Source organism: Somniosus microcephalus, unplaced genomic scaffold (assembly GCF_052327205.1).
Source record: "Somniosus microcephalus isolate GS21.2 unplaced genomic scaffold, FLI_Smic_1.0 unresolved_chr9, whole genome shotgun sequence".
Taxonomy (NCBI): Eukaryota; Metazoa; Chordata; class Chondrichthyes; order Squaliformes; family Somniosidae; genus Somniosus; species Somniosus microcephalus.
This window is the reverse complement of record NW_028225187.1, coordinates 16938150-16958309: the sequence shown is the minus strand read 5'-3', so window position 1 is coordinate 16958309 and position 20160 is coordinate 16938150. Positions and strand designations below refer to the sequence as shown.

At 51.4% G+C, this 20160-nt stretch overlaps 1 pseudogene across 1 annotated transcript in view; it reads left to right on the top strand.

The window, feature by feature from the left end:
• LOC147084832 (uncharacterized) overlaps positions 1-20160 on the top strand; it is a 97697-nt pseudogene that overhangs the window by 6686 nt on the left and 70851 nt on the right. Inside the window, exons 3-4 of the transcript XR_015075829.1 lie at positions 73-213; positions 3579-3939. The product of XR_015075829.1 is annotated as an uncharacterized LOC147084832 (transcript). The remainder of the gene's footprint in view (positions 1-72; positions 214-3578; positions 3940-20160) is intronic.

The following is a 20160-nucleotide window of genomic DNA, read 5'->3' as shown; positions in this document are numbered from 1 at the left end:
GTTGGGAGCGGGTGGAGCTGAAAGCCGCTAATCCTCTCGAGGATCATGAATACTCTTGCTGTTGACTTTCAGAAATGGTTCGGACAGCCACTCCGTTTCCCATGGTGAGCCTTCTCTTTGTCTTCACTGCTTTTGTCATCAGCAACATCGGACACATCCGTCCGCAGCGGACCATCCTTGCTTTTGTGTCTGGGATCTTTTTTATTCTTTCAGGTATGTCTTTTTGCTCGTTCCTGGGATGTGGGCGATGCTGGCAAGGCCGGCATTTATTGATGGATTGAAAATTGGGTTAACAGACAGGAAACACAGAGCAGGTGCGGATCAATGCGAGGTTATCCACTTTGGTGTCAAAAACAGGAAGGCAGATTATTATCTGAACGGCAATAGATTGGGAGAAGGGGGAAGTGCAACGAGACCTGGGTGTCCTTGTGCACCAGTCACTGAAGGTAAGCATGCAGGTGCAGCAGGTGGTGAAGAAGGCAAATGGTATGTTGGCCTGCGTAGCGAGAGGATTCGAGTACAGGAGCAAGGATGTCTTGCTGCAGTTGTACAGGGCCTTGGTGAGACCACACCTTGAGTATTGTGTGCAGTTTTGGTCGCCTTATCTGAGGAAGGATGTTCTTGCCATGGAGGGAGTGCAGCGAAGATTCACCAGACTGATACCTGGGATGGCAGGAATGACGTATGAGGAGAGATTGGATAGATTAGGCTTATACTCACTGGAGTTTAGAAGATTGAGAGGGGATCTCATTGAAACTTATAAAATTCTAACAGGACTAGACAGACTAGATGCAGGAAGGATGTTCCCGATGGTCGGGGGAGTCCAGAACCAGGGGTCACAGTCTAAGGATAAGGGGTAAGCCATTCAGGACTGAGATGGGGAGGAATTTCTTCACCCAGAGAGTGGTGAACCTGTGGAATTCTCTACCACAGAAGGCAGTGGAGGCCAATTCATTAAATATATTCAAGAAGGAGTGGGATATATTTCTTAAGGCTAAAGGGATCAAGGGATATGGGGAGAAAGCAGGGACAGGGTACTGAATTTGGATGATCAGCCATGATCTCATTGAATGGCGGAGCAGGCTCGAGGGGCCGAATGGCCGACTCCTGCTCCTATCTTCTATGTTTCTATGTAATAAATGGGTCTTTTTCGGGGTGGCAGGCGGTGACTAGTGGGGTACCGCAGGGATCAGTGCTTGGGCCCCAGCTATTCACAATATATATCAATGATTTGGATGAGGGAACCAAATGTAATATTTCCAAGTTTGCTGACGACATGAAACTAGGTGGGATTGTGAGTTGTGAGGAGGATGCAAAGAGGCTTCAAGGCGATTTAGACAAGTTGAGTGAGTGGGCAAATACACGGCAGATGCAGTATAACGTGGATAAATGTGAAGTTATCCACTTCGGTAGGAAAAACAGAAAGTATTATTTAAATGGTGATAGATTGGGAAATGTTGATGTACAGAGGGACCTGGGTGTCCTTGTACACCAGTCACTGAAAGCAGACATGCAGGTGCAGCAAGCAGTTAGGAAGGCAAATGGTATGTTGGCCTTCATTGCAAGAGGATTCGAGTACAGGAGCAAGGATGTCTTACTACAGTTATACAGGGCCTTGGTGAGACCACACCTGGAGTACTGGGTGCAGTTTTGGTCGCCTTACCTAAGAAAGGATATACTTGCCCTAGAGGGAGTGCAGCGAAGGTTCACCAGACTGATTCCTGGGATGGGCAGGACTGTCGTATGAGGAGCGATTGGGTCGACTAGGCCTGTATTCACTGGAGTTTAGAAGAATGAGAGGGGATCTCATTGAAACGTATAAAATTCTAACCGGGCTAGACAGACTGGATGCGGGGAGGATGTTTCCCCTGGCTGGGGGGGTCTAGAACGAGGAGTCACAGTCTCAGGATACGGGGTAGGACATTTAGGACTGAGATGAGGAGAAATTTCTTCACTCAGAGGGTGGTGAACCTGTGGAATTCTCTACCACAGAAGGCTGTGGAGGCCAAGTCACTGAATATATTGAAGAAGGAGATGGATAGATTTCTAGACACAAAAGGCATCAAGGGGTATGGGGAGAGAGCGGGAATATGGTATTGAGATAGAGGATCAGCCATGATCGTATTGAATGGCGGAGCAGACTCGAAGGGCCGAATGGCCGACTCCTGCTCCTATTTTTCTATGTTTCTAGAAGGTGGTGGTGAGCCGCCTTCTTGAACCGCTGCAGTCCGTGTGGTGAAGGTACTCCCACAGTGCTGTTAGGGAGGGAGTTCCAGGATTTTGACCCAGCGACGATGAAGGATCGGCCGATATATTTCCAAGTCGGGATGGTGTGTGACTTGGAGGGGAACTTGGAGGTGGCGGTGTTCCCCGTGCGCCTGCTGCCCTTGTCCTTCTAGGTGGAAGAGGTCGCGGGTTTGGGAGGTGCTGCCGAAGAAGCCTTGGCGAGTTGCTGCAGTGCATCTTGTAGATGGTACACACTGCAGCCACGGTGCGCCGGCGGTGGAGGGAGTGAATGTTTAAGGTGGTGGATGGGGTGCCGATCAAGCGGGCTGCTTTGTCCTGGATGGTGTCGAGCTTCTTGAGTGTTGTTGGAGCTGCACTCATCCAGGCAAGTGGAGAGTATTCCATCACACTCCTGACTTGTGCCTTGTAGATGGTGGAAAGGCTTTGGGGAGTCAGGAGGTGAGACACTCGCCACAGAATACCCAGCTTCTGACCTGCTCTTGTTGCCGCAGTATTTATGTGGCTGGTCCAGTTCAGTTTCTGGTCAATGGTGACCCCCAGGATGTAGATGGTGGGGGAACATTTCGTATCCTCTGTCTGGGGGTTTGCTTTGAGTGGTCAGGGGTTGAGGGGTGGGGAGTCGGGGGTTGGGGGGTGCGGAGTCGGGGGTTGGGGAGTCGGGGAGTCGGGGGTTGAAGGGTGGGGAGTCGGGGGCTGGGGAGTGGGGAGTCGGGGGCTGGGGGGTGGGGAGTCGGGGGGGTGAGGGGTCGGGGTTTGAGGGGTCAAGGGGTGGGGAGTCGGGGGTTGAAGGGTGGGGAGTCGGGCATTCGGGGGTGAGGGGTCGGGGGTGGGGAGTCGGGGTTTGAGGGGTCAGGGGTCAAGGGGTGGGGAGTCGGGGGTTGAAGGGTGGGGAGTCGGGCGTTCGGGGGTGAGGGGTCGGGGGTGGGGAGTCGGGGGTGAGGAGTCGGGGGGTGAGGGGTCAGGGGTTGGGGGCTGGGGAGTCGGGGGTCGGAGTCAGGGGTCGAGGGTGGGGAGTCGGGGGGTGGGGAGTCGGGGTTTGAAGGGTGGGGAGTCGGGCGTTCGGGGGTGAGGGGTCGGGGGGGAGTCGGGGGTTGGGGGTGAGGGGGCGGGGGTTGGGGGGTGGGGAGTCGGGGTGAGGGGTCGGGGGGTGAGGGGTCGGGGGTTGGGGAGTCAGGAGTCGGGGGTTGAGGGGTCGGGGAGTCGGGGGGTGAGGGGTCGGGGGTTGGGGGGTAAGGGGTCAGGGGTTAGGGGGTCGGGAGTCGGGGGTTGAAGGGTGGGGCGGTCTGACCCACACCAGCTACATTGTAACGCTGTGTCTGCCCTCCCCCCAGGTCTCTCATTGGTTGTGGGTCTGGTCTTGTACATATCGAGCATCAACGATGAGGTCATGAACCGCCCGCGCGGGGCCCGAGCACTTTTTCCAGTATCGCTATGGATGGTCTTTCGCTTTCGCCGCCTCCTCCTTCCTCCTGAAAGAGGTGAGTGCCCAGGACCGCCCTCACACTCCACCCGCCTCCCTCCCCGTCACTCCCCCTGTCCCTCTCCCTCACCCTCCCCCTGTCTCTCTCCCTCTCCCTCTCTCTCTCTCTCTCTGTCTCTGTCTGTCTCTCTCTCTCCCTCTCTCTCTCCCTCTCCCTCACCCTCCATCTGTCCCTCCACTCTCCCTCCACCTCTCTCTCACACTCTCTCTCTGTCTCTCTCTCTCTCTCTCCCTCTCTCTCTCTCCCCCTCACCCTCCATCTGTCCCTCCCACTCTCCATCCACCTCTCTCACACTCTCTCTCTCTCTCTCCCGCTCTCTGTCTCTCTCTCTGTCTCTCTCTCTCTCCCTCTCTCTCTCTCTGTCTCTCTCTCTGTCTCTGTCTCTCTCTCTCTCTGTCTCTCTCTCTCCCTCTCTCTCTGTCTCTCTCTCTCTCTCTCTGTCTCTCCCTCTCTGTCTCTCTCTCTCTCCCTCTCTCTGTCTGTCTCTCTCTCTCTCTCTGTCTCTCTCTCTCTCTGTCTCTCTCTCTCCCGCTCTCTCTCTGTCTCTCTCTCTCTCTCTCTCTCTCTCCCTCTCTCTGTCTCTCTCTCTCCCCCTCTCTCTCTCAGTTCAGTTCAGTTCAGTTCAAATGCTTTATTGGCATGAAAGTTTACAGAGAACCATATTGCCAAAGCTTACATAGCAAAAAGGTACAGTTTTCCAACATTCTGTAGGTGTCAATCGATTTGACATTTGTTGGGTACATACAATATTACTTTTAAACAATATTAATTTTAAACAGTCTTTGTACTTCATTTGGTACGTTCAATATTAATTTTACACAGTCTTAATTTTAAATAGTCCTCAGGTTGTGACATGTTGTTACATATTGGGCCCCAAGGTATGGTCTGTCTCCTTCTCCTAGGACTAATCTCAATTTTGACAGGTCATCCAATTCCTTGAAATCTGGGGTTGTTTGGCTTAGCTTGTCTCTCTCTGTCTCTCTCTCTCTCTGATCTCTCACTAGGTGGGCAGATGCTGCAGTTTATTCAAATTCTCTCCCAATTAACTCCTGCCGACAGTGTCTTTGAAGTTTGCCAATAGAAAGCCTTCCGACAGAGAGTAAACTGGGTCATCCCTGCGCCTCCCAATCACTGCTCACTTATCTCCCCTCAGGCAGGTAATACGCCGAGTGTGAAATTTGGCAGGTTAACCTTGCGCTCGGAGACAGCTTTCCTGTGTGTCTCCAGCCCCAACAGCGAGAGAGTCTGTGTGTGTTATATTAGAGAGTGTTACAGTGAGGGGTGTGGGGTATATCAGTGTTACAGTGAGGGGTGTGGGGTATATCAGTGTTACAGTGAGGGGTGTGGGGGATATCAGTGTTACAGTGAGGGGTGTGGGGTATATCAGTGTTACAGTGAGGGGTGTGGGGTATATCAGTGTTACAGTGAGGGGTGTGGGGTATATCAGTGTTACAGTGAGGGGTGTGGGGTATATCAGTGTTACAGTGAGGGGTGTGGGGTATATCAGTGTTACAGTGAGGGGTGTGAGGTATATCAGTGTTACAGTGAGGGGTGTGGGGTATATTAGTGTTACAGTGAGGAGTGTGGGGTATATCAGTGTTACAGTGAGGGGTGTGGGGTATATCAGAGTGTTACAGTGAGGGGTGTGGGGTATATCAGTGTTACAGTGAGGGGTGTGGGGTATATCAGTGTTACAGTGAGGGGTGTGGGGTATATCAGCGTGTTACAGTGAGGGGTGTGGGGTATATCAGTATTACAGTGAGGGGTGTGGGGTATATCAGTGTTACAGTGAGGGGCGTGGGGTTTATCAGAGTGTTACAGTGAGGGGTGTGGGGTATATCAGTGTTACAGTGAGGGGTGTGGGGTATATCAGACAGTTACAGTGAGGGGTGTGGGGTATATCAGAGTGTTACAGTGAGGGGTGTGGGGTATATCAGAGTGTTACAGTGAGGGGTGTGGGGTATATCAGTGTTACAGTGAGGGGTGTGGGGTATATCAGTGTTAGTGAGGGGTGTGGGGTATATCAGTGTTACAGTGAGGGGTGTGGGGTATATCAGTGTTACAGTGAGGGGTGTGGGGTATATCTGTGTTACAGTGAGGGCTGTGGGGTATATCAGTGTTACAGTGAGGGGTGTGGGGTATATCAGTGTTACAGTGAGGGGTGTGGGGTATATCAGTGTTACAGTGAGGGGTGTGGGGTATATCAGAGTGTTACAGTGAGGGGTGTGGGGTATATCAGTGTTACAGTGAGGGTGTGGGGTATATCAGAGTGTTACAGTGAGGGGTGTGGGGTATATCAGTGTTACAGTGAGGGTGTGGGGTATATCAGTGTTAGTGAGGGGTGTGGGGTATATCAGTGTTACAGTGAGGGGTGTGGGGTATATCAGTGTTACAGTGAGGGGTGTGGGGTATATCTGTGTTACAGTGAGGGCTGTGGGGTATATCAGTGTTACAGTGAGGGGTGTGGGGTATATCAGTGTTAGTGAGGGGTGTGGGGTATATCAGTGTTACAGTGAGGGTGTGGGGTATATCAGTGTTACAGTGAGGGGTGTGGGTATATCTGTGTTACAGTGAGGGCTGTGGGGTATATCAGTGTTACAGTGAGGGGTGTGGGGTATATCAGTGTTACAGTGAGGGTTGTGGGGTATATCAGTGTTACAGTGAGGGGTGTGGGGTATATCAGTGTTACAGTGAGGGGTGTGGAGTATATCAGAGTATTACAGTGAGGGGTGTGGTTATATCAGAGTGTTACAGTGAGGGGTGTGGGGTATATCAGAGTGTTACAGTGAGGGGTGTGGGGTATATCAGAGTGTTACAGTGAGGGTGTGGGGTATATCAGTGTTACAGTGAGGGGTGTGGGGTATATCAGAGTGTTACAGTGAGGGGTGTGGGGTATATCAGTGGGTATATCAGAGTGTTATAGTGAGGAGTGTGGGGTATATCAGTGTTACAGTGAAGGGTGTGGGGTATATCAGTGTTACAGTGAGGGGTGTGGGGTATATCAGGGTGTTACAGTGAGGGGTGTGGGGTATATCAGTGTTACAGTGAGGGGTGTGGGGTATATCAGGGTGTTACAGTGAGGGGTGTGGGGTATATCAGTGTTACAGTGAGGGGTGTGGGGTATATCAGAGTGTTACACTGAGGGGTGTGGGGTATATCAGAGTGTTACAGTTCGGGGTGTGGGGTATATCAGAGTTACATTGAGGGGTGTGGGGTATATCAGTGTTACAGTGAGGGGTGTGGGGTATATCAGTGTTACAGTGAGGGGTGTGGGGATATCAGAGTGTTACAGTGAGGGGTGTGGGGTATATCAGAGTTACAGTGAGGGGTGTGGGGTATATCAGAGTGTTACAGTGAGTGGTGTGGGGTATATCAGTGTTACAGTGAGGGGTGTGAGGTATATCAGTGTTACAGTGAGGGGTGTGGGGTATATCAGTGTGTTACAGTGAGGGGTGTGGGGTATATCAGTGTGTTACCGTGAGGGGTGTGGGGTATATCAGAGTGTTACAGTGAGTGGTGTGGGGTATATCAGTGTTACAGTGAGGGGTGTGAGGTATATCAGTGTTACAGTGAGGGGTGTGGGGTATATCAGTGTGTTACAGTGAGGGGTGTGGGGTATATCAGAGTGTTACCGTGAGGGGTGTGGGGTATATCAGAGTGTTACAGTGAGGGGTGTGGGGTATATCAGAGTGTTACAGTGAGGGGTGTGGGGTATATCAGTGTTACAGTGAGGGGTATATCAGAATGTTACAGTGAGGGGTGTGGGGTATATCAGTGTTACACTGAGGCGTGTGGGGTATATCAGTGTTACAGTGAGGGGTGTGGGGTATATCAGAGTGTTACAGTGAGGGGTGTGGGGTATATCAGTGTTACAGTGACGGGTGTGGGGTATATCAGAGTGTTACAGTGAGGGGCATGGGGCATATCAGTGTTACAGTGACGGGTGTGGGGTATATCAGTGTTACAGTGAGGGGTGTGGGGTATATCAGTGTTACAGTGAGGGGTGTGGGGTATATCAGTATTACAGTGAGGGGTGTGGGGTATATCAGTGTTACAGTGAGCGGTGTGGGGTATATCAGTGTTACAGTGAGGGGTGTGAGGTATATCAGTGTTACAGTGAGGGGTGTGGGGTATATCAGTGTTACAGTGAGGGGTGTGGGGTATATCAGTATTACAGTGAGGGGTGTGGGGTATATCAGTGTTACAGTGAGCGGTGTGGGGTATATCAGTGTTACAGTGAGGGGTGTGAGGTATATCAGTGTTACAGTGAGGGGTGTGGGGTATATCAGTGTTACAGTGAGGGGTGTGGGTATATCAGTGTGTTACAGTGAGGGGTGTGGGGTATATCAGAGTGTTACCGTGAGGGGTGTGGGGTATATCAGAGTGTTACAGTGAGGGGTGTGGGGTATATCAGTGTTACAGTGAGGGGTGTGGGGTATATCAGTGTTACAGTGAGGGGTGTGGGGTATATCAGTGTTACAGTGAGGGGTGTGGGGTATATCAGTGTTACAGTGAGGGGTGTGGGGTATATCAGTGTGTTACATTGAGGGGTGTGAGGTATATCAGTGTTACAGTGAGGGGTGTGGGGTATATCAGTGTTACAGTGAGGGGTGTGTGGTATATCAGTGTGTTACAGTGAGGGGTGTGGGGTATATCAGAGTGTTACAGTGAGGGGTGTGGGGTATATCAGTGTTACAGTGAGGGGTGTGGGGTATATCAGTGTTACAGTGAGGGGTGTGGGGTATATCAGAGTGTTACAGTGAGGGGTGTGGGGTATATCAGAGTGTTACAGTGAGGGGTGTGGGGTATATCAGTGTTACAGTGAGGGGTGTGGGGTATATCAGAGTGTTACAGTGAGGGGTGTGGGGTATATCAGTGTGTTACAGTGAGGGGTGTGGGGTATATCAGTGTTACAGTGAGGTGTGTGGGGTATATCAGTGTTACAGTGAGGGGTATATCAGTGTTACCGTGAGGGGTGTGGGGTATATCAGAGTGTTACAGTGAGGGGTGTGGGCTATATCAGTGTTAAAGTGAGTGGTGTGGGGTATATCAGTGTTACAGTGAGGGGTGTGGGATATATCAGAGTGTTACAGTGAGGGGTGTGGGGTATATCAGTGTTACAGTGAGGGGTGTGGGGTATATCAGAGTGTTAGAGTGAGGGGTGTGGGGTATATCAGTGTTACAGTGAGGGGTGTGGGGTATATCAGAGTGTTGCAGTGAGGGGTGTGGGGTATATCAGTGTGTTACAGTGAGGGGTGTGGGGTATATCAGTGTTACAGTGAGGGGTGTGAGGTATATCAGTGTTACAGTGAGTGGTGTGGGGTATATCAGAGTGTTACAGTGAGGGGTGTGGGGTATATCAGTGTTACAGTGAGGGGTGTGGGGTATATCAGTGTTACAGTGAGGGGTGTGGGGTATATCAGAGTGTTACAGTGAGGGGTGTGGGGTATATCAGTGTTACAGTGAGGGGTGTGGGGTATATCAGTGTTACAGTGAGGGGTGTGGGGTATATCAGTGTTACAGTGAGAGGTGTGGGGTATATCAGTGTTACAGTGAGGGGTGTGGGGTATATCAGTGTTACAGTGAGGGGTGTGAGGTATATCAGTGTTACAGTGAGGGGTGTGGGGTATATCAGTGTTACAGTGAGCGGTGTGGGGTATATCAGTGTTACAGTGAGGGGTGTGAGGTATATCAGTGTTACAGTGAGGGGTGTGGGGTATATCAGTGTTACAGTGAGGGGTGTGGGTATATCAGTGTGTTACAGTGAGGGGTGTGGGGTATATCAGTGTTACAGTGAGGGGTGTGGGGTATATCAGTGTGTTACAGTGAGGGGTGTGGGGTATATCAGAGTGTTACAGTGAGGGGTGTGGGGTATATCAGTGTTACAGTGAGGGGTGTGGGGTATATCAGTGTGTTACAGTGAGGGGTGTGGGGTATATCAGAGTGTTACAGTGAGGGGTGTGAGGTATATCAGTGTTACAGTGAGGGGTGTGGGGTATATCAGTGTTACAGTGAGGGGTGTGGGGTATATCAGAGTGTTACCGTGAGGGGTGTGGGGTATATCAGAGTGTTACAGTGAGGGGTGTGGGGTATATCAGTGTTACAGTGAGGGGTGTGGGGTATATCAGTGTTACAGTGAGGGGTGTGGGGTATATCAGTGTTACAGTGAGGGGTGTGGGGTATATCAGTGTTACAGTGAGGGGTGTGTGGTATATCAGTGTGTTACAGTGAGGGGTGTGGGGTATATCAGAGTGTTACAGTGAGGGGTGTGGGGTATATCAGTGTTACAGTGAGGGGTGTGGGGTATATCAGTGTTACAGTGAGGGGTGTGGGGTATATCAGAGTGTTACAGTGAGGGGTGTGGGGTATATCAGTGTTACAGTGAGGGGTGTGGGGTATATCAGAGTGTTACAGTGAGGGGTGTGGGGTATATCAGTGTGTTACAGTGAGGGGTGTGGGGTATATCAGAGTGTTACCGTGAGGGGTGTGGGGTATATCAGTGTTACAGTGAGGGGTGTGGGTATATCAGTGTTACAGTGAGGGGTGTGGGGTATATCAGTGTTACAGTGAGGGGTGTGGGGTATATCAGAGTGTTACAGTGAGGGGTGTGGGGTATATCAGTGTTACAGTGAGGGGTGTGGGGTATATCAGTGTTACAGTGAGGGGTGTGGGGTATATCAGTGTTACAGCGAGGGGTGTGGGGTATATCAGTGTTACAGTGAGGGGTGTGGGGTATATCAGTGTTACAGTGAGGGGTGTGGGGTATATCAATGTTACAGTGAGGGGTGTGGGGTATATCAGAGTGTTACAGTGAGGGGTGTGGCGTATATCAGTGTTACAGTGAGGGGTGTGGGGTATATCAGTGTTACAGTGAGGGGTGTGGGGTATATCAGTTTTACAGTGAGGGGTGTGGTGTATATCAGAGTGTTACAGTGAGGGGTGTGGGGTATATCAGTGTTACAGTGAGGGGTGTGGTGTATATCAGAGTGTTACAGTGAGGGGTGTGGGGTATATCAGTGTTACAGTGAGGGGTGTGGGGTATATCAGTGTTACAGTGAGGGGTGAGGGGTATATCAGTGTTACAGTGAGGGGTGTGGGGTATATCAGTGTTACAGTGAGGGGTGTGGGGTATATCAGAGTGTTACAGTGAGGGGTGTGGGGTATATCAGTGTTACAGTGAGGGGTGTGGGTATATCAGTGTTACAGTGAGGGTGTGGGGTATATCAGTGTTACAGTGAGGGGTGTGGGGTATATCAGTGTTACAGTGAGGGGTGTGGGGTATATCAGTGTTACAGTGAGGGGTGTGGGGTATATCAGTGTTACAGTGAGGGTGTGGGGTATATCAGTGTTACAGTGAGGGGTGTGGGGTATATCAGAGTGTTACAGTGAGGGGTGTGGGGTATATCAGTGTTACAGTGAGGGGTGTGGGGTATATCAGTGTTACAGTGAGGAGCGTGGGGTATATCAGAGTGTTACAGTGAGGAGTGTGGGGTATATCAGTGTTACAGTGAGGGTGTGAGGTATATCAGTGTTACAGTGAGGGGTGTGGGGTATATCAGTGTTACAGTGAGGGGTGTGGTGTATATCAGAGTGTTACAGTGAGGGGTGTGGGGTATATCAGTGTTACAGTGAGGGGTGTGGTGTATATCAGAGTGTTACAGTGAGGGGTGTGGGGTATATCAGTGTTACAGTGAGGGGTGTGGGGTATATCAGTGTTACAGTGAGGGGTGAGGGGTATATCAGTGTTACAGTGAGGGGTGTGGGGTATATCAGTGTTACAGTGAGGGGTGTGGGGTATATCAGAGTGTTACAGTGAGGGGTGTGGGGTATATCAGTGTTACAGTGAGGGGTGTGGGGTATATCAGTGTTACAGTGAGGGGTGTGGGGTATATCAGTGTTACAGTGAGGGGTGTGGGGTATATCAGTGTTACAGTGAGGGGTGTGGGGTATATCAGTGTTACAGTGAGGGGTGTGGGGTATATCAGTGTTACAGTGAGGGGTGTGGGGTATATCAGTGTTACAGTGAGGGGTGTGGGGTATATCAGTGTTACAGTGAGGTGTGTGGGGTATATCAGAGTGTTACAGTGAGGGGTGTGGGGTATATCAGTGTTACAGTGAGGGGTGTGGGGTATATCAGTGTTACAGTGAGGGGTGTGGGGTATATCAGTGTTACCGTGAGGGGTGTGGGGTATATCAGTGTTACAGTGAGGGGTGTGGGGTATATCAGTGTTACAGTGAGGGGTGTGGGGTATATCAGTGTTACAGTGAGGGGTGTGGGGTATATCAGTGTTACAGTGAGGGGTGTGGGGTATATCAGTGTTACAGTGAGGGGTGTGGGGTATATCAGTGTTACAGTGAGGGGTGTGGGGTATATCAGTGTTACAGTGAGGGGTGTGGGGTATATCAGAGTGTTACAGCGAGGGGTGTGGGGTATATCAGTGTTACAGTGAGGGGTGTGGGGTATATCAGTGTTACAGTGAGGGGTGTGGGGTATATCAGTGTTACAGTGAGGGGTGTGGGGTGTATCAGAGTGTTACAGTGAGGGGTGTGGGGTATATCAGTGTTACAGTGAGGGGTGTGGGGTATATCAGTGTTACAGTGAGGGGTGTGGGGTATTGATGCGCTATCAATTACACATAAAAGACTGAGGCCTAGAAATTCAGTGCCCTTAGCGCCGATTTTGCGGCGCTAGAGGGCCTAGCGCTGCAATTGGCGCCGGTTCCTAAATTGCCTGGGGCCCTTCCGCGGCGGTAGACCGGTAGCGCTGCGCCGGCACCGATGACGTCATCGGTGTGCGCAGCGTCCCGGTTGCCGTGGTAACCCGGCCCCAAGCCGAAATTCAGTTGCGCCCGCCTCGCCCGTGGCAGGCGCAACTAAGACTCTGGCAACAGAGTCTTCCCCCAGTGTGCGCCGGCGCATAAAGGTGGAGCGGCGGCCGGCTGCGTTCCCGGCGGCCGCCTGCCCGCACCGCCCTTCCCGGACTCCTGCATTCCCCCCCCCCGCGGCCCTGATCAGTGTCTCATGCGAGCCCGGCACTTCCCCGAGGTGCCGGGCTCAGATGTCGGGTCAATCCGCCGGACAGTTGTCGGCTGCAGGCAGCCCCTCCTTAACAGGAGGAGGAGGCCTGCAGTTCCCCCGCCTGCCGCACCGCATCGGGTGCCGCAGCGGGGGATTAGCGCCGGGAAACCCAAGTTCACGCCCGTTTTGAGGCGCTAAAGGAGGGTTTTAGCGCCCGCCGCCGTCTGGGCCCGGCGCACCCGAATTTTCGTCGGGCGCTGCCGCATTACCGCTGGCGCAAACTTTCTGGCGCTACAGCCCTGGCAAGACCAGAACCCAATTTCTCGGCCTGAGAGTTAAGAGAGTAACTAAAGGCTTTTATTAACAAAAGAATGAAGGTCTGCCTCGAGTGGTCGACCGGTCCAGAATACAAAGGGCTGGGGAGCAGTCACCTTTATACTAGGACTTGTGGGAGGAGTCAGCCGAGGCATGTCCAGGCATGTACACAGTGGAATACAAACAGTGGTTTACCACATTCACCCCTTGTTTAAAATTGAGTCCGGCGGGGTGAAGTGTATTAAAAGTTAGTGTATTGGAGTCTCTCCGGAGGTCTTGTCTGCCGCTGTGATCGGCGTGGCGACGGCAGGGGTAGTGGAGCTTCCGGCGTCGAGTCCTGCGTAGGCTGTGGCACAGGCGTGTCGTCCTCGTAGATGTCGAGCGGGTCGCTGGGCCCAGGCCTGCCGTCTGCTGGGGCTGGATATCGGGTCGTGGGGGGGGGTGGTAGTGAGTAGTGGGTTACTGCGGCCCCCGAGGGTGCAAGGTCTCTTATGGAGACTGTGTCCTCCCGCCCGTCCAGGTATGCAATGTAAGCATACTGGGGGTTGGCGTGGAGGAGGTCGACCCTCTCGACCAGGGGGTCCGTTTTATGGGTCCTCACGTGCCTTCTCAGTAGGACCGGCCCTGGGGACGTCAGCCATGGCGGTAGCGATGTCCCTGATGTGGACTTCCTTGGGAAGACAAACATTTACTCATGAGGGGTGGCGTTAGTGGCAGTGCAGAGCAGTGACCGAATAGAGTGGAGCGCATCGGGGAGCACATCCTGCCAGCGGGAGGTTGGAAGGCCCCTAGACTTTAAGGCTAGCAGGGCGGCCTCCCCCGATGCGCTCCACTCTATTCGGTCACTGCTCTGCACTGCCACTAACGCCACCCCTCATGAGAAAATGTTTGTCTTCCCAAGGAAGTCCACATCGGGGACATCGCTACCGCCATGGCTGACGTCCCCAGGTTGTTGTTTACGACTCCCCAGAAGGTGCCTGGCGTACACTTCGTTCACTGGGCGCGTGTACTGGTCCTTGAGGAGCTTGATAGCGTCCGCGTACGAGGTCGCGTCTTGGATGACCGAGTACACTCGGTGGTTCACTTTGGAGGTCAGGACATCCAGTTTGTCCTCGTCCGATTTGATTGCTGCGGAGGCGGTCAGGAATTTTTCGAAACACTTAAGCCAGTGAGTAAACTTGGTGATGAGTCCGCCTCCCGATGATCTAAGTCCAGGCATGCTGGTGCGAGGATCTTCTCCATTATAAAAATTTAGTTAATAAATTGATGCGCTATCAATTACTCATAAAAGACTGAAAGTTAAGAGAGTAACTAAAGGCTTTTATTAACAAAAGAATGAAGGTCTGCCTCGAGTGGTCGACCGGTCCAGAATACAAAGGGCTGGGGAGCAGTCACCTTTATACTAGGACTTGTGGGAGGAGTCAGCCGAGGCATGTCCAGGCATGTACACAGTGGAATACAAACAGTGGTTTACCACAGGTATATCAGTGTTACAGTGAGGGGTGTGGGGTATATCAGAGTGTTACAGTGAGGGGTGTGGGGTATATCAGTGTTACAGTGAGGGGTGTGGGGTATATCAGTGTTACAGTGAGGGGTGTGGGGTATATCAGTGTTACAGTGAGGGGCGGGGGTATATCAGTGTTACAGTGAGGGGTGTGGGGTATATCAGTGTTACAGTGAGGGGTGTGGGGTATATCAGTGTTACAGTGAGGGGTGTGGGGTATATCAGTGTTACAGTGAGGGGTGTGGGGTATATCAGAGTGTTACAGTGAGGGGTGTGGGGTATATCAGTGTTACAGTGAGGGGTGTGGGGTATATCAGTGTTACAGTGAGCGGTGTGGGGTATATCAGAGTGTTACAGTGAGGGGCGTGGGGTATATCAGTGTTACAGTGAGCGGTGTGGGGTATATCAGAGTGTTACAGTGAGGGGTGTGGGGTATATCAGTGTTACACTGAGGGGTGTGGGGTATATCAGTGTTACAGTGAGGCGTGTGGGGTATATCAGAGTGTTACAGTGAGGGGTGTGGGGTATATCAGTGTTACAGTGAGGGGTGTGGGGTATATCAGTGTTACAGTGAGGGGTGTGGGGTATATCAGAGTGTTACAGTGAGGGGTGTGGGGTATATCAGAGTGTTACAGTGAGGAGTGTGGGGTATATCAGAGTGTTACAGTGAGTGGTGTGGGGTATATCAGAGTGTTACAGTGAGGGGTGTGGGGTATATCAGTGTTACAGTGAGGGGTGTGGGGTATATCAGTGTTACAGTGAGGGGTGTGGGGTATATCAGAGTGTTACAGTGAGGGGTGTGGGGTATATCAGAGTGTTACAGTGAGGGGTGTGGGGTATATCAGAGTGTTACAGTGAGGGGTGTGGGGTATATCAGTGTTACAGTGAGGGGTGTGGGGTATATCAGTGTTACAGTGAGGGGTGTGGGTATATCAGAGTGTTACAGTGAGGGGTGTGGGGTATATCAGAGTGTTACAGTGAGGGGTGTGGGGTATATCAGAGTGTTACAGTGAGGGGTGTGGGGTATATCAGAGTGTTACAGTGAGGGGTGTGGGGTATATCAGTGTTACAGTGAGGGGTGTGGGTATATCAGTGTTACAGTGAGGGGTGTGGGGTATATCAGAGTGTTACAGTGAGGGGTGTGGGGTATATCAGTGTTACAGTGAGCGGTGTGGGGTATATCAGTGTTACAGTGAGGGGTGTGGGGTATATCAGTGTTACAGTGAGGGGTGTGGGGTATATCAGAGTGTTACAGTGAGGGGTGTGGGGTATATCAGAGTGTTACAGTGAGGGGTGTGGGGTATATCAGTGTTACAGTGAGGGGTGTGGGTTATATCAGTGTTACAGTGAGGGGTGTGGGGTATATCAGTGTTACAGTGAGGGGTGTGGGTATATCAGTGTTACAGTGAGGGGTGTGGGGTATATCAGTGTTACAGTGAGGGGTGTGGGTATATCAGTGTTACAGTGAGGGGTGTGGGGTATATCAGTGTTACAGTGAGGGGTGTGGGGTATATCAGAGTGTTACAGTGAGGGGTGTGGGGTATATCAGAGTGTTACAGTGAGGGGTGTGGGGTATATCAGTGTTACAGTGAGGGGTGTGGGGTATATCAGTGTTACAGTGAGGGGTGTGGGGTATATCAGAGTGTTACAGTGAGGGGTGTGGGGTATATCAGAGTTTTACAGTGAGGGGTGTGGGGTATATCAGTGTTACAGTGAGGGGTGTGGGGTATATCAGTGTTACAGTGAGGGGTGTGGGGTATATCAGAGTGTTACAGTGAGGGGTGTGGGGTATATCAGTGTTACAGTGAGCGGTGTGGGGTATATCAGTGTTACAGTGAGCGGTGTGGGGTATATCAGTGTTACAGTGAGGGGTGTGGGGTATATCAGAGTGTTACAGTGAGGGGTGTGGGGTATATCAGTGTTACAGTGAGGGGTGTGGGGTATATCAGTGTTACAGTGAGGGGTGTGGGGTATATCAGTGTGTTACAGTGAGGGGTGTGGGGTATATCAGAGTGTTACAGTGAGGGGTGTGGGGTATATCAGAGTGTTACACTGAGGGGTGTGGGGTATATCAGAGTGTTACAGTGAGGGGTGTGGGGTATATCAGTGTTACAGTGAGGGGTGTGGGGTATATCAGAGTTTTACAGTGAGGGGTGTGGGGTATATCAGTGTGTTACAGTGAGGGGTGTGGGGTATATCAGAGTGTTACAGTGAGGGGTGTGGGGTCTATCAGTGTTACAGTGAGGGGTGTGGGGTATATCAGTGTTACAGTGAGGGGTGTGGGGTATATCAGTGTTACAGTGAGGGGTGTGGGGTATATCAGTGTTACAGTGAGGGGTGTGGGGTATATCAGAGTGTTACAGTGAGGGGTGTGGGGTATATCAGTGTTACAGTGAGGGGTGTGAGGTATATCAGTGTTACAGTGAGGGGTGTGGGGTATATCAGTGTTACAGTGAGGGGTGTGGGGTATATCAGAGTGTTACAGTGAGGGGTGTGGGGTATATCAGTGTTACAGTGAGGGGTGTGGGGTATATCAGTGTTACAGTGAGGGGTATATCAGAGTGTTACAGTGAGGGGTGTGGGGTATATCAGTGTTACAGTGAGGGGTGTGGGGTATATCAGTGTGTTACAGTGAGGGGTGTGGGGTATATCAGTGTTACAGTGAGGGGTGTGGGGTATATCAGAGTGTTACAGTGAGGGGTGTGGGGTATATCAGAGTGTTACAGTGAGGGGTGTGGGGTATATCAGAGTGTTACACTGAGGGGTGTGGGGTATATCAGAGTGTTACAGTGAGGGGTGTGGGGTATATCAGTGTTACAGTGAGGGGTGTGGGGTATATCAGAGTTTTACAGTGAGGGGTGTGGGGTATATCAGTGTGTTACAGTGAGGGGTGTGGGGTATATCAGTGTTACAGTGAGGGGTGTGGGGTATATCAGTGTTACAGTGAGGGGTGTGGGGTATATCAGAGTGTTACAGTGAGGGGTGTGGGGTATATCAGTGTTACAGTGAGGGGTGTGGGGTATATCAGTGTTACAGTGAGGGGTGTGGGGTATATCAGTGTTACAGTGAGGGGTGTGGGGTATATCAGAGTGTTACAGTGAGGGGTGTGAGGTATATCAGAGTGTTACAGTGAGGGGTGTGGGGTATATCAGAGTGTTACAATGAGGGGTGTGAGGTATATCAGAGTGTTACAGTGAGGGGTGTGGGGTATATCAGTGTTACAGTGAGGGGTGTGGGGTATATCAGTGTTACAGTGAGGGGTATATCAGACTGTTACAGTGAGGGGTGTGGGGTATATCAGTGTTACAGTGAGGGGTGTGGGGTATATCAGTGTGTTACAGTGAGGGGTGTGGGGTATATCAGTGTTACAGTGAGGGGTGTGGGGTATATCAGTGTTACAGTGAGGGGTGTGGGGTATATCAGTGTTACAGTGAGGGGTGTGGGGTATATCAGTGTTACAGTGAGGGGTGTGGGGTATATCAGTGTTACAGTGAGGGGTGTGGGGTATATCAGTGTTACAGTGAGGGGTGTGTGGTATATCAGTGTTACAGTGAGGGGTGTGGGTATATCAGAGTGTTACAGTGTGGGGTCTGGGGTATATCAGAGTGTTACAGTGAGGGGTGTGGGGTAATATCAGTGTTACAGTGAGGGGTGTGGGATATATCAGAGTGTTACAGTGAGTGGTGTGGGGTATATCAGAGTGTTACAGTGAGGGGTGTGGGGTATATCAGTGTTACAGTGAGGGGTGTGGGATATATCAGTGTTACAGTGAGGGGTGTGGGGTATATCAGAGTGTTACAGTGAGGGGTGTGGGGTATATCAGTGTTACAGTGAGGGGTGTGGGGTATATCAGAGTGTTACAGTGAGGGGTGTGGGGTATATCAGAGTGTTACAGTGAGGGGTGTGGGGTATATCAGTGTTACAGTGAGGGGTGTGGGGTATATCAGAGTGTTACAGTGAGGGGTGTGGGGTATATCAGTGTTACAGTGAGGGGTGTGGGGTATATCAGTGTAACAGTGAGGGGTGTGGGGTATATCAGAGTGTTACAGTGAGGGGTGTGGGGTATATCAGTGTTACAGTGAGGGGTGTGGGGTATATCAGTGTTACAGTGAGGGGTGTGGGGTATATCAGAGTGTTACAGTGAGGGGTGTGGGGTATATCAGTGTTACAGTGAGGGGTGTGGGGTATATCAGAGTGTTACAGTGAGGGGTGTGGGGTATATCAGTGTTACAGTGAGGGGTGTGGGGTATATCAGTGTTACAGTGAGGGGTGTGGGGTATATCAGAGTGTTACAGTGAGGGGTGTGGGGTATATCAGTGTTACAGTGAGGGGTGTGGGGTATATCAGAGTGTTACAGTGAGGGGTGTGGGGTATATCAGTGTTACAGTGAGGGGTGTGGGGTATATCAGAGTGTTACAGTGAGGGGTGTGGGGTATATCAGTGTTACAGTGAGGGGTGTGGGGTATATCAGTGTTACAGTGAGGGGTGTGGGGTATATCAGAGTGTTACAGTGAGGGGTGTGGGGTATATCAGAGTGTTACAGTGAGGGGTGTAGGGTATATCAGAGTGTTACAGTGAGGGGTGTGGGGTATATCAGTGTTACAGTGAGGGGTGTGGGGTATATCAGTGTTACAGTGAGGGGTGTGGGATATATCAGAGTGTTACAGTGAGTGGTGTGGGGTATATCAGTGTTACAGTGAGGGGTGTGGGGTATATCAGAGTTACAGTGAGGGGTGTGGGGTATATCAGAGTGTTACAGTGAGGGGTGTGGGGTATATCAGTGTTACAGTGAGGGGTGTGGGGTATATCAGTGTTACAGTGAGGGGTGTGGGGTATATCAGTGTTACAGTGAGGGGTGTGGGGTATATCAGTGTTACAGTGAGGGGTGTGGGGTATATCAGTGTTACAGTGAGGGGTGTGGGGTATATCAGAGTGTTACAGTGAAGGGTGTGGGGTATATCAGTGTTACAGTGAGGGGTGTGGGGTATATCAGAGTGTTACAGTGAGGGGTGTGGGGTATATCAGTGTTACAGTGAGGGGTGTGGGGTATATCAGAGTGTTACAGTGAGGGGTGTGGGGTATATCAGAGTGTTACAGTGAGGGGTGTGGGGTATATCAGTGTTACAGTGAGGGGTGTGGGGTATATCAGTGTTACAGTGAGGGGTGTGGGTATATCAGAGTGTTACAGTGAGGGGTGTGGGGTATATCAGAGTGTTACAGTGAGGGGTGTGGGGTATATCAGTGTTACAGTGAGGGGTGTGGGGTATATCAGTGTTACAGTGAGGGGTGTGGGGTATATCAGTGTTACAGTGAGTGGTGTGGGGTATATCAGTGTGTTACAGTGAGGGGTGTGGGGTATATCAGAGTGTTACAGTGAGGGGTGTGGGGTATATCAGTGTTACAGTGAGGGGTGTGGGGTATATCAGTGTTACAGTGAGGGGTGTGGGGTATATCAGAGTGTTACAGTGAGGGGTGTGGGGTATATCAGAGTGTTACAGTGAGGGGTGTGGGGTATATCAGTGTTACAGTGAGGGGTGTGGGGTATATCAGTGTTACAGTGAGGGGTGTGGGGTATATCAGTGTTACAGTGAGGGG